The 13,720-nt window shown below is 36.3% G+C and overlaps 1 protein-coding gene across 6 annotated transcripts in view; it reads left to right on the forward strand.

Annotated features, from left to right (window-relative positions):
- The first annotated feature begins 429 nt into the window (after positions 1-429).
- Positions 430-13,720, forward strand: part of LOC145485992 (voltage-gated delayed rectifier potassium channel KCNH1-like) — a 46,790-nt gene continuing 33,499 nt past the window's right edge. Inside the window, exons 1-2 of one of the 6 annotated variants that reach the window (XM_081464672.1) lie at positions 430-1,169; positions 13,633-13,711. The gene's annotated coding sequence lies outside the window, so the exon portion shown is untranslated. Of the gene's footprint in view, positions 1,170-3,285; positions 7,428-9,387; positions 13,521-13,632; positions 13,712-13,720 lie in introns of those variants that run through there. The other 5 variants (XM_081464671.1, XM_081464673.1, XM_081464669.1 and 2 more) reach the window with 5 other exon arrangements.

The following is a 13,720-nucleotide window of genomic DNA, read 5'->3' on the forward strand; positions in this document are numbered from 1 at the left end:
AATTGTAAATATGTAAATAGCAATTTCTATTTTAATTTTTCGTTATCAGATCTTTTGTTCTCGGAAATATTAGCTTGTCAAGCTACTCTGAAATTCGAGCTTAAATAAAGTTTATGTATGTGTATGTATGTAGTTCACTGCTGTTTTCGGGATGGCTTGGCAAGGCTACGCTTCCAGAGAGAAGAGCAGAATGAGCGAACGAAAAAAAATTCTATCGATATATATATATATTTGAGGAGAGCGACTTTCTCAAGAGTATTAACACTTGCAGAGTTTGTAGCCAATGATAGTCTTTGGCAAATGCTCTTCTTTTTAAGACCAGCCTACGCTCTGGTCCAATGACTATATAGCTATCGATACTAGAACCAAGCAGTAACTAAACGAAGTAATAGCGAAAAAAATCAGAAGCTCAAAAACATATTTGCAAGCTAGATTTATGTCTTTCAATTTCAAGATAATATTTCAACGATGCTATATAAGAAGGCTTCCCAGATGTATTCTTCTTCTCTTCTCGATGTAGCATAGTGTAATATTTAACAACAATTACGTAGAGTTTCAAGTCAAAGTGGCGGGGAAGATCATTGGTGAACCCATAAATTATTTCTTTTTCAGAAATGATGATTAGATTTGAGTCTTTTCTGTTTCACCAAAGGGCAAATTGATTCCAAAATTCTACAAGAAAGGACAGGTTACAAAAAGGTGTTTTACAGTTTGTGTCAACAAAGTAAATGAGTTACTTTAAAGGGAAGAAATGTCACTCACTAGCAACTCGTTCGAGGCGTGGCAAATGAGGTGTTTATCTAACAATCATTTAATGAGGACATACTGATATGATTCACTAAATCTGTTGTCAGCTTTTTTGTTAAAAAGATAAGTTAAATGTTTGAGTTGTATTGTTCTTGTTCTATTGTTACCACAGCAGAAAGTCAGCTGTCCATCGGACAATGAAAAGTTATCGGTACTTTTGCAAGAAAAAAATGTGAACTGTCATTTGGCAACTCTCAAACAAAACACGTTCTCTGCTCGCATAACTGTTCCTGTCTTCCATTACCCTGGTAACTGATGTCAGACACGCGAATATACAGGGATTTAGGTGATCAAGCTTAGCCATAAAATTGTTGCCGACTTTCCTTACAGCCCCTTGTACCTCGCAGCTCCTCAAGAGTGTGGTGAGTGCTATTTTATACTTATTATAAAAAAAAGATCGCCTTTTCAAGATTGCGCTTTAAATACGAACACAGGGGAACGATTTAAAATCGGTGCTTTAGAATAAAATTCTTTTCTAGTCGTCTTAAATCTAAACCGCTGATTTTACGAGAAAAAAACTGGCAAATCAACCAACCGATTTATATGTTGGCGAATTTCTTAAATGCTATATATATTGGAAAGTAGGAGCGAAGCAACGATTCAAACGTGTTCGTTAACAAGCTCTCATAGAAGTGATTCCAATCGATCGACCTTTTGAATATTTGATACCCATTTACTGTAAAGCGATAATTTCAAGTTTACGTAACTGGCCGGCTAAGTGGGAAAACGATCTCAGTTTTATAGTATCATGCGGAAAGTAACGTGGCCAAACGGAAATTTTCAGGAACGATACAACACTGGCCAGCGATTATGAACAGGAATACGACGACGGAATCAAACAGATTAACGGTAGCTATACGCAAAAACTCTCGTCGAGGCGTTTTTTTATTATTTTTTTTTTATTTTTTTACACTCGAAAAATCACGACGATCAAACAGACCCCGGGAAAAACTCTCTAAGGTAGCCCAATATTTTATATATCCATTCTATATCTATCCAGGATTAGCGAATATCAGTTAGATCTAGATAAAATATCGCCCGATATTTTTCGTGGGAACTGATTTTGAGACAAAGGATTAGAGATTCTAGATAACAATGGATCAGTTAAGAAAATATCACATATAGCTCGTTTTTAAAAAAAAAAATCCAAAGCTTTAAATTTATTTTCGCTAATCTGTACAATTCTATCTACGTGATCAAATATCTATTCTAATACATGCAGCTTGTTTGCTGTTTGTCTGGTCGGTCGAATTGTTTAGCACGCTAGTTAAATAAAGCGCATAAACGTATTCACATTTCGCGAAAATTAATAGAAATTAAATGAATTCGGTCTGACAAGTGCGTTGTACAATGTTGAAAGCGATTTTTTCCTGATCTCTGTTAATAGTGGTTAGATACCTTTTAGCACGGCCTTGCTCTGCAGGAGATAAGAAACTAAGAACAACTGTTTTAATCGCTCAGGTATTCTGAAAAACTGAAGCAGCAATGACGGTAATATAATTAAGATTTTTGAGCGAGAATGTCGTTTCTTTGGTGACACGTCTGCCAATATTGATCGTTATATACTAACAAAAACGAATATGGAAAAAAACAGAAATCATGTGCTAAAAAATAATAGTATAAACATAACTAAGCAATCATTCCTTATCACTAGTCAGGGAGTGTTTTAGGGTTCTCTGCATTATGAGCAGAGGTTTCTTTTCGATGACCGTACTCAAATTGATCAATTACAAGAAACTTTATGCATACATGTACAAAGCTTCCTATTCAGTGAGACTTCTTAGGAACAATGAATCTAAAATTTGCAATTAATGATGAAACTGTTATATATTAAAAAGATAGAAAAAATGTAAAATTAAATAGAAACTAAGCTTACATCGAAAATTTAAATATAATCAACGTGACTAGCAGCCATTCAACTTGGAAAATGGATCGTCTGTGGCAACTTTGATGTCATTGAACTTAGGTCAAAGATCATATTTCGAGCTAGAGAGGAAAAATGAAGTTAAACGCCACCAGCTTTGTTAAGAGAATACATAAGGAAATGTGACACCGTGGAAAACATTCATAAAGTCATCTTTGTACGAGACGTAATCACAAGGAAAGTACCACTGCTTATCCGATCACCAAGGCTGAGCTTAGAACTGAACGCGTGTCCACCTAACAAAATCCCTGTATTGAGGGTAATCATTTTCTTTCCAGTTTTGCTTTTGTTCTTCATTTTCCCTACCAGTATCAGTGATTTTTTTTCTCCTTGCATTTACTCTTTGACGGCTTCTTCGTTTTCGGCTCTGCCCAACCTCTGTGGCAAAGCGTTAGAGAGAGGTTTACTGCTCCGTCGATATAAGTTTGTATATATTTCGTTGATGAGATTTAAAACTGATTTTTAGTTAGGCATTTACGATCGTAGTTTCTGGGGTCTCAATTCCAGGCGTAGGCTTTCAATTTTTTTCTTTCTTTCTTTCTTTCTTTCTTTGTTATCTTTTGAAAGATCATAGAAATAAAATACTGTCCTCACCATGGAATTGCTATTATATAGCACAAGGGCAGCGCTGCGTCCCGTCAAATCACCAAAGTTAAGCCCTGTTCGGCAGGGTTAGTACTTGGGTGACCACATAAAAATACCCCGAGTTAAAATGAGTTGTTTTTCTTTTACCTTTTAAAGGCGATTTCAGGAACTGCAGAACTCCCAGCCTGTGTAATGTCTTTTCTTTTTTTCTTCAACTATTTGTTTATATCATTTTGCGATGTCCATATTTCATGTTTATAGTACTTTATAAATTATAGCGAAACGTTGCGATCGAATTCTCCTCAGTTCTTCAGTCCGTTTTTAATCCAGGCTTAAGTCATTCGTGAATTCATGCAGCTCATCAATTTTTGGATTTTCAATGCCTTCTTTTTCAGCAGTGTAGTGCCGCCGGCCAAACCTGCGTTAAGCACACACCCTCGGGAAAAGCGCTATTGTAGTTTCTAAGTGTAGAGACGTTTGTGTGAAAATCTTCTCAATGCAGATTCTTTATTTAGTGAAACCATTGAGTACTTGTGTTAGAAATGCAAAGAACAAATAAGAAACATTGCCGATAAAAATTACCAATATGTAAAACTAATCACTCGGTGCGAAATCGTTTGACATCTTTGAACTTCGCTATACTGCTGATACTGGGTCAGCAGATTCACAAAAAGTCTAACAGGAAGCGAAGGAGTGGAGGAGTGACTGTCCCATCCGTACCTACAACTTAGAAAATATTATTTTCTAAGTTAAAAATTAAAGTCGTTTAAAAAAATAAGAGAATTAGTTACGATGCCGAAAACCTAAGGGTTTTCTTCTAAATAGCGGCTAAAGTTTTCTGTTCGCTCTCTTACCGGAGGTTACTCGGTACGAATCGTCCTGCATGGTACGATAGGGTTTCGACAATAACCAACTAGAGCTGCAGTGTTTCAGGCCCCGGCCACACGACGCTGGAGGAACTTGAAAACGCAGCTTTATTTCTACGGTTAGGCCTACCGTCTACACTAATCCCTCACTAAATTGGAGCTTTACGAAAACGCTCCCCAAGCTTGAGGAATTTGAAAACACCAGCTTTGTGTTTTGGTGTGGAAGGAAAAAACGGAGCGTTTCGAAAACGATGACTTCACAATAACCATGTGATTTTCCTAGCCAAGTTTTCTTCCAACACAAATTCAAAATGACCGGTGATTGTTGCGTTTTCAAATTTCTCCGGCGTAGTGTGAACGGAAAACATTTGAAGCGTTTTTAGAGTGAAAATGCCGTTTTCAAATTTCTCCAGCGTAGTGTGGCCAGGACCTTGCTTATACACCGTTAGGACACTTTCGAAATTTTCTCTATTAAAGCAAAGGAATCTCAGAAGACGTTAGATACTCCAGCTTCTAACTCCTCCGCTCTTTATGTCAGTGCTAGTCTGATCCCGAAGGCCTGCCAATGATGACCTCTGTTAATGAGTCAAAAATAATTAAGTATCTTTCATTCGGCTACTCCTGACAATCGCAAGCCATCTACTGCTTCAGTCTTTTGTTATGAAGTTAATCCTTATATATCCCAAGCACAAAGAAACTAATTGCCTGGTCACATTTGCCGGCCATCATGAGATTAAGCTTCAAACGAAACAACAGTTTGAACGCCAGTTTCAGAAAATACGAAGGTAAGGTTGTGAGAATCAGTATTTGGTGTTGTTTTCTTTGGATCCATATGAACAGCTTATTATCAAGTTGGATTCTGTGTGCAGGATTAACAATTGTACTGCAAATGCTAAGTAACCATATAATCGAGAAGTTTTAATAGTGTCTGCAGTCTGCTGGACTTACATATAACTCAATTGTTGATGTACTGATACAGTAAAAAGTGACACTTAAAAAAACTGAGATTGAGTTTTTCTGTTTTTTTCGCAAGGCGCTTTTATTTAAATGTTCTTTCTGCAGTTTTATATCCATTTTTACAGTCCAATTCGCTCAAATATTCTCATTGAGTACTGCACTGCGCTAATAAAATGCAGCGGTTTACACTATATGGTGAGGGTTTCTGGCCAAGTTGATTTTCACTGAATAAAAATTATAGCTGTAAACGAAGAAAAAATTTGTCTAAAGCTTCCTAACAACCGAAGGCTTTCTTCACTTTCGTTGTAATAGTTTATTATGTGCCATGCCACAAACAAGCAATCATAATTAAAAATCACAATGATTTATTTTTGTTCCCTGCTCATCGTTTCCAATATTTGTTGGTTCAGTAACGTGAGATTTAAAGCTCGAGGGTTCTTACAGGAAATTTTGCACCGCGTTAGGATAAAACGTGCTACAAGGAAGTAAAAAGTTTTGGCAAATTCAGCAGCTTTATGTCGTTATAGATATTTGTCATAACATATAAGAGTCAGTTAAAATTATGATGATAAATGAAAAAGGCTTTATTTGATATTTCTTATTTGCACTTCAAGTTCCGGAAAATGGAATTATTCTCTTTGTAGTTACAAACAAATCCAATTTATTACCAGTGCTGCGGCTTGCCTATACGAATATTAATTTCCTACAGGAAGTAAACTCGAGGCCTCTCGAGATTCCGAAATCCGATGCTTAGCGAAAATCTCGCAAAGATAAACTGAATTGCTTACAAGGAAGTCCAAAAGAGTAATTTGAGGCAGTTGCTTTGAAGTTCTGTGCAGTTGTCAAAAGTAATAAATGTCTCAACTTTTGTTTGCGTAATAATTCCATTCACGCGAAAAGTGCTCTTTTTAATAAGTGCCCTTTGTTTACTTGAGCTGTTATTGCAAATCCTTCAAAGTTTATTTCGGAAATCTAATTAAGGAGACTCAAATAAACTGCAGATTTGCCACAAAAGTGCAATTTTTCCAAGCTCACAGACAATGCGAGCTCTACGCAAGTACACAGTTTAATCCAGGTAAAGCGAAAGAACATGGTTGAAAACGTTCAATTCTATAAATGTGTATTTATTTGAATATAATTTCCTTTCTAATTTAAAAAATAGACAGGTCCACTTCAAATTCATGACAAAACCAAAACTAGTTTGCAGGAAATTAAGAGAGATTTTTAGAGATAATTCATTTAGGAGAAGCGTTTTTTGCACGCCACGCCAGTGACAAATTAATGTTTCATTTTATGTCTGAACGAACACTGCTATTCATGAAAAGTGTCCGAGTCGCAAAATGTTTTTCATTAAGTGAATTTACACAGGAAAAACAAGTTTAATGAAAGTCCTCTAAAACGGAATATTAACCGAAGAAGTACAAATTAGGAAAGTGCATCTACCAATAAACAGGGCTGAATTGACTACGAGCTGTCAAAAGCAGTTTGCTTCCCAAGACAGTTGTCCTTTTTGAAAATATAATTAAAATGAGAAACTTAGCTTTTCTGATAAATACATTCAACGTAGATGCGACAAAAACAGCTACAAATATATGGCGATTTTCGCAGTGAACAAAGGAAACAGAGATAAATTCTTCCTTGGAGTTTTGATCCTGAAACTGAGTTTTAAATAATCACAACTTAAAAGGCTGTTGTAATGGCGGCCTTCGTGTTGAAAATCAGAAGTCACTTAATTGTCTTTCGCTGGGATAAAGAAACGTCACTTTTAAGTTTATTTACACTGGCACCGGAAATCGAAGATTTTTCCCTCTTCTAAATGAAAAGTTGCTAACTTTCTTGCACCGTAGCAGGTGTAGATTTGCGGAGAAGGTAGAAACGCGAACTAACAAAGATGAAAGCTCTAGGTTGCGGGTGGTTTGAGACTCGAAAAGTGCATAGTAAGGTAATTTGCAGACAGATGTTGATTCCCTATTGAAAGTGTTGTGTTTTAAGTGATCGTTTAAACTCCATTTGCAGTTCAATGCGCCTTGTTGTCGCCTTACTCTTAGTCGGTTTAATTGTAAAAAGAGTATTTCCTTTAAAGTGCAAGTTCAGATCCCTGAAGCAAGTGCTTCACTTAAAACGGCAACCCATAACGTTATTTATGCGACAAGCAGCCAGTCTTTTAAAAAGAGGTATCATCCTCTGGTTTTTACAGTCTGAAAAGTTCACATAGTGAACTGTATTGAAACTGATGCCTTGAGATGAAGTCGCTTTCTAGCGATAAGTTATACTGCAACTACATTTTGGTAAGTGTGTATTTTTAACTGAATTACATTAATATTGCGGCAGGCTGAAATTGAAGTTTCTATCGTTCGATCATAGCCAAACTACTCCTTGACTTAAAATCAAGTTTGAAAGTAAAGGGAGGCGGAAAACCGAGCCGAATTAACGCTAGCATAAGGTTCTGAGTTTCTTTACTCACTTTTGTCATCGAGCAAATATCGCCGGATAAAAACTATATAACTCGCGTTCACGAAATGTACCTTTCCGAAGGTTAGGGGATTTCTTTTTGACTGAGAGCACGTTCTACAGTCGAGATGTTACCCACGTAACCAATCAGAACGTGAAGCTGTTGATAGTCTGTCGTTTAATCATAATAAAAAAAAAACAGTAAGTGCACGGAAGAAGCCTGGCTGGAGTCCATTAATTCTTAAAATGTAACTCCACGCCAGGAAGGCAACTGTAAGATATTACTACTTTCACGGTCTGGATTTGATCATTTTAGTAATCAACTTATGAATGAGGCAATGAAGGACTTCGCAGGAAATGACAAGCAATTTAAGTGTCCGGCACTTGTTCATTTTCAACTTTGTAAAGATGAGGTCGAAAATGTGACTTGTATAATAGCACAGGCCTCCAAAAAAAAAACAGAACTCCAAAAAAAAAAGACACATGAAAAACACACATGTTGATTGGTCGGCAAGTGTGTAATCCCATGTTAACAGCGCATGTGTCATTGACGGTGTAAAGTGTTTACTATCGTACTAACCCGTCAGGTTCGATAGGAAGTGGTTGCTAAGCAACGCACGTATCCTAGCAGGGATGAGTTCACACACGCGGTACATCTTTCCGAAATACTCGAGTGTGTTCGTGCTCGCTCGAAGAGATTCTCATCGAGCTCATTATTGGCTGATAGTAATTATATAAACAGAAACTGGAAATTCTTCCGACAATCGGTTGTTTTAATACTGAAGTATCTATCAAAAAGACGAGACTTCCCAGGCAGAATCGATGAGTTATAAATATTAGTGGTTAGGTTTCTTCCGACGGTGTCTTCATAGAAAATCACAGATTGACGAATTTTTATGCCAGGCAGGTGATGTTCAACTAGTGATGTTTATTTATTTTTTTTTTTTTCTATTGACAATGTATTTTGACAATTTGATTGCAAAAATCGCTGAAATGGGGCAGCTTCTTTTGAGTTCTGCTCACTGCAAAGTGAAATTTATCACTATTTCTCGCCCAGAAGTTTTGATTTGGCGGTTATCTCGCTTCATGGCCAACTGACCGTGATACAATGTAAAATTAAGCACAACGAGTGAAATAAGTATTACAACTAGTACTTGTGCAGAAATAAGACCTCAAATAGTAAGTGTCATAAGTATTATGTAATAATGACACGAGCTAACTGCAACGGCTCACACGAAAGCAAGTCAATTTGCCTTAATTTCAAGTATGATGAAAAATCATACACCGACATAGCATCTTTTCGTTGATCGATGTGATGGTTTTAGGGGCTTAATACACAAGAACTTTTCGCAAGAAAATTATAAATTTGACAGAGCTTGGAGCGTTTTAAAATGATAGATCGTAACTCTGTGAGGTCAGATGTTGTCATGGTGCGATACTGAATCAGATTTGGGTTCAAATTAGCCTGTAATGGCTGAAGTAAAATTTAACAACCAGTAGCATGCAAAATAAGTAGCTTTAAAAAGGTGTGTGATGTAATAAACATTCGAAATTTTTGCGACGATAAATAGGGTTACTGTAATGAAAAAAACAAATTTATACCGGATGGGACGCTAGCACTAATAAAACGGAAGCCATGAAAAGGTTTTTTTGACGATGTTAAGAACGCTATTCGAATACGAAGTAGCTCTCTTGAATTAATGCATTGTAAATTACGCTTTAAGATGTTTTCCAAAGATTTGTTGAGGTGATTTTTTTAATTTTAACCTAAGCTAGCTGAGAAAGCAAATATAATTGGCGCTTAAGTTGGGGTAAACCTCACTGAAGATAGGACTTAAGTTTAAATTGCTGGGAAAACGATGTAAAATGGTGTAAATTTCAGTAAATTTCAGTTAATAGTCCTATAGTATCTCAAATCTGTATCAGAAAGCTTGCGCCTTGCATGAATAATATATAACTTATATTCACAAAGGTCACAACGTGCAGGCCTCATGAATTTAAAAAATACGCGGATTATATAATAGAATCAGTTGAAGGTGCAGCGATGGATCCGTCCTGAACGAGGAAATACAACAAATCTGGGGTCACACGAAAATAAAGCTAAGTCAGAGATGGGTGTAGATTCATAGTTTTCAGCATTAATTAGTTCTAAAAATGCGTAAGGATAAACTAAACAAGAAGTCTCTCTTGAAACTTTCTACACTTCTGAATAGTTTTGATTGATTTGTAAAGGATCTATAATTGAAAAGAACTTTAATCAGCTAAAGATCTGGCTATCGACAAAACAGTCTGTTCCTTAAGAAGAAGAATTTAAACCTGACTGGCGAGATTTATAAACCAATCGAAGATTTCAATTAACTTATAGACTGAAGAAAACCCCTGCGGTTATAGGAATTTTTAACCCCTCTCATGCAATTTTTTTATGATGCAGCATCATTTAGCGCGCTACAGAAGGTCGATTCGCCTTTTTTCTTTCTTATAACACAACTGCCAACATAAAATAATGAAGAAACAAGGAATTATAAGACTGAAACGCACCGCTTTGTAAGGGACAGACCAAATATTTCGATGTTGTGGTTTCTGACACGGCAGTCGGAGGATAATTTAGGTCTAATGGAGACTTTTTACCAAACTAATGTTTCGCCAATCTTTCAACCACAAACTACTACTCGAGACACGATCATTTACATTATTATATGAGGAATTTTAAGTTGACTCTACACTGATGTTAAAAACGTAATCGTAAGCACTTTCATCAGAAGAAATATTTATTCAAATTTCGTTTTTGAGCCCTGGAAATCTCTCAACATGGGGTCCCTAAATAACAACAGTCTTCGGTTATCCAAAAGACAAAAAAAGACCGTAAATATTGGGTAATTGGACGTACCTACAATTTTATTTATAAAATCTCTCGTTGAATACAAGATCTTTAGTTGATGAAAAACTCGTTACTTCAACCGCAAACCGCTCGTAACCGTAACAACGTTTTAGTTCAAGGTACCTGCACTGTTTGAGATCTCATCAGGAGATTTTATGGAGAAAATTCACGGTTATCTTTTTTTGAAACTTCTCAGCTATCCCACTCGTCATTTTAAAACGTCTTTCGATCAAAGAAGTCGCCTAAGTTAGAAATGAACACAAATAAAGGAAAAGAGCTGAGCTCTTATTGGTAACTGCAATCATTTCCGACAGATCATTCCGCCCTTAATGAGGTGACCAAGGCGTAATTAGTGCTAGCCAAATAAAAATTTTGACACCCCATTTCCCTTAATATCAAGGCTTGCTGTTTCGCAATTACTGCGCAAAAGCCGCGCTACAAATGGGTTCCAAGCCAACAAAGTGCGCCTTCGAATTTCCGAGTCGAATTTCGTGGAGTGAAGACTACAGAAAATACACATGCAGCGCCATTAAATTCCTCTATTAACTGGGAAGAAGTGTCAAACAGCACCAGTCCTCGAGGAATAGGTTTGCGACTTTCAAATTACATCTTTAACAAAGATAGCCTTGCCCATTTTTAATCGAAAATTTTAAATTACGTAGCGTGGGATTCTCGTCTAAACATTAGAGAACGCCTTATCTATACTGTATTTAGTAAAGGTATTATCAAGTTACATTCGTATAATGTAGAATGTTACTTTTATGAAACGCTTGTAACGTAAACCTAATTGAAGAAAACCATCTGCATATTATATTTTAAGAATTTTCTCTGGGACTTTTATTCAAATTGAGATCTATCCTTGGGACTAACATACGGAATATTGGCTTTGGAGACAGACATCCGGCGTTCTAATTGTCTGGAATCATTTCGTTTAAAGAACTCTGCACGAATCGCTTTTATTGCAATGTGATTACGACTAGAAAAGCTAAGTCCATTACGTCAAGAAGAATTTCATCAATTTGGTAAACCCAATTTTTAGTACGAGATTTTCTTCTGCTAACACAAGTAAGGAATTGTTATTGTTGCTTTGGAAATCATCAGTTCACAAGATTTGGAATTCCTTCTGTTAAAATATGCTCATTGAAAGCTAAGAAATTCTCAGCTTCCCTCTGGACCCGCTTGGCAAATTTTTTCAATATCTTGAAACTCGCACCAATTATTCTAATATCCAGAATTAAGGACATCTCATTCAAATCTTTAAGCCGAATCCTTCGAGTACATTTTAGATACATTGTTGTATTGTATACATAACGAAATTTCGATACATTTCGGTGCACTTTATTTCTTAAACTTGTGAAATAAGCTTTGAAAGCTAAGATCTATTACAATTTGAAATATTTTCAGTGAGCAGCAATGAACGATAGAGCAAAAACTGGCGTAGTAACAAGAAAAAAACTTAGAATTTAATGAAGTGCTTCTTCAGTAGAGTTGGAGCATATATGATTGTTTTGTCTATGTTTTTTTTTTAATTACAACTTTATTCGGAGATCTTTCAAAAACAAAATTACTTAGAACAAAATAAACTCCAGTATTACTATGCAAGCTAGTTTTTTAATTTCAACTTGGGAAGATTTATTTCACATTACAATTTTAGAGATTTTAAACGCGTAGCATGCAGTAAGTGATTAAGAGAGCAAAAACTGATCTTCTCGCAGATATCATAAACGGCTTTCGTCTGTAAAGTTAAAGCAAACAAGGCTGTTCTGTCTATATTTTACTTAATTGCAACTTTATTCGACTCCTTTTAAAACAAAACTTTGCTAGGAAGGAGTAATCTGCAATATTTCAAATCAGACAAGTCATTTTTACTCGCAAAAGATAAAAATGGCATTCATGTCATTTCTAAAAGAGCGAAGCTGTGGTTCTCAATTTGACATTTCCTCCAAAACAAATAAACGGAAAAAAGAAATTTAAAAAATCTAAATTAAGACAGCTCCTGTCCCGTTAGTTGAATGAAGCTTTTTATTTGAAAAGATAAATGAATCACTAAAAAACGCGCATTGTCGACAACTTCTGAAACGACTTTTAAAATCACTTACGTCGTGTTGTGCATTCGAGGAAGTTCCCTTTGAGGTCAAGCTTTTGTGGCCCTATTGCATGCGATTTCAAACTTCACTTTTGAATGTGTGAGGCGAGGGGTTTTCTTTTATTTAAGTAATATCGTTTCCGATTTTATCGGTCTCTTGTTTAGTACAAAATATTGCGATAAACAAATTTAAACAAGATAAATCATTAATAACAATGTTATTGGATAGCATGGAAATTTGCATGTGGCGATCGATTCATGACCTCATTTTGTTGGTGCGCTGTTGGGGAACAAGTCCCTTTGAATCTTCAACCAATGATATCCAAGCAAATAAGATTAATCAGAAAGCCGCCTGTTAGCCCGTGTTATTAGAAAAGGATATATTAAACGTTGAGGGGACCGCTTTTTGCAGCAAAATTTTCAAATTCGTACGTGGCCCATCAACATATCTCTCTTTGCTTTGTAGCAGCCTGTCTGTCTTAATTGTTTAAACTACTGCCTTTTGTTTAGCTAGCGCGCTAGATCCGGCGCTGGGTTTCCAGATAACAATATTCAGTATGTATTGACATTTCATTTGGTCTCTGACCAGAAACGTTTGCTTGCATCTATGTTCGAAATATTCCTCCAAGAAGACAAACACCAAGACATATTTGGTGGTTCATTCGGAGCAGGACGCGTTAGGTAGGAGTTTTGTTAACCATTGTTGCAGCGCCCAGCGGCCAGCCGGTGCGCGGAATAAAAAAATGGTAAAACAGATGTTGCCGGTAAGATATTCCGGTTAGAACTCAAGTGTAATTTTATCTGCAAGCTTAAGCAGTGAATGTTTCCTTCTTGGGACTTCTATTCTTCGATTGCTAAGCGCCGGCTACTTTAATTCCGGCCGAATTATTAGCTTTAAATTTTTATCCGACCTCCGGGCCAATATTGCCGCCATCAATAAATGAAACTTTTCTACGGCTTAGAAAAGTAAATGTGGTTTGTATGTCGAAACAGCATGTTCTGACTAGAGAGTCAGTTTGCTTGGAATAGAAAGCCTTATGGATTCTAATAGGTTTTTCGTTAATCGTCTTTGTTTCAGTGAGATGAAGTTGGAAACTCTGCAGCTTATGAGAAACATTCTGAAGAACAAGACTCGACGTTAATTCATCGCTACTTTCGTGAGTTAT

Source organism: Orbicella franksi, chromosome 4, assembly GCF_964199315.1.
Source record: "Orbicella franksi chromosome 4, jaOrbFran1.1, whole genome shotgun sequence".
NCBI classification, from domain to species: Eukaryota; Metazoa; Cnidaria; class Anthozoa; order Scleractinia; family Merulinidae; genus Orbicella; species Orbicella franksi.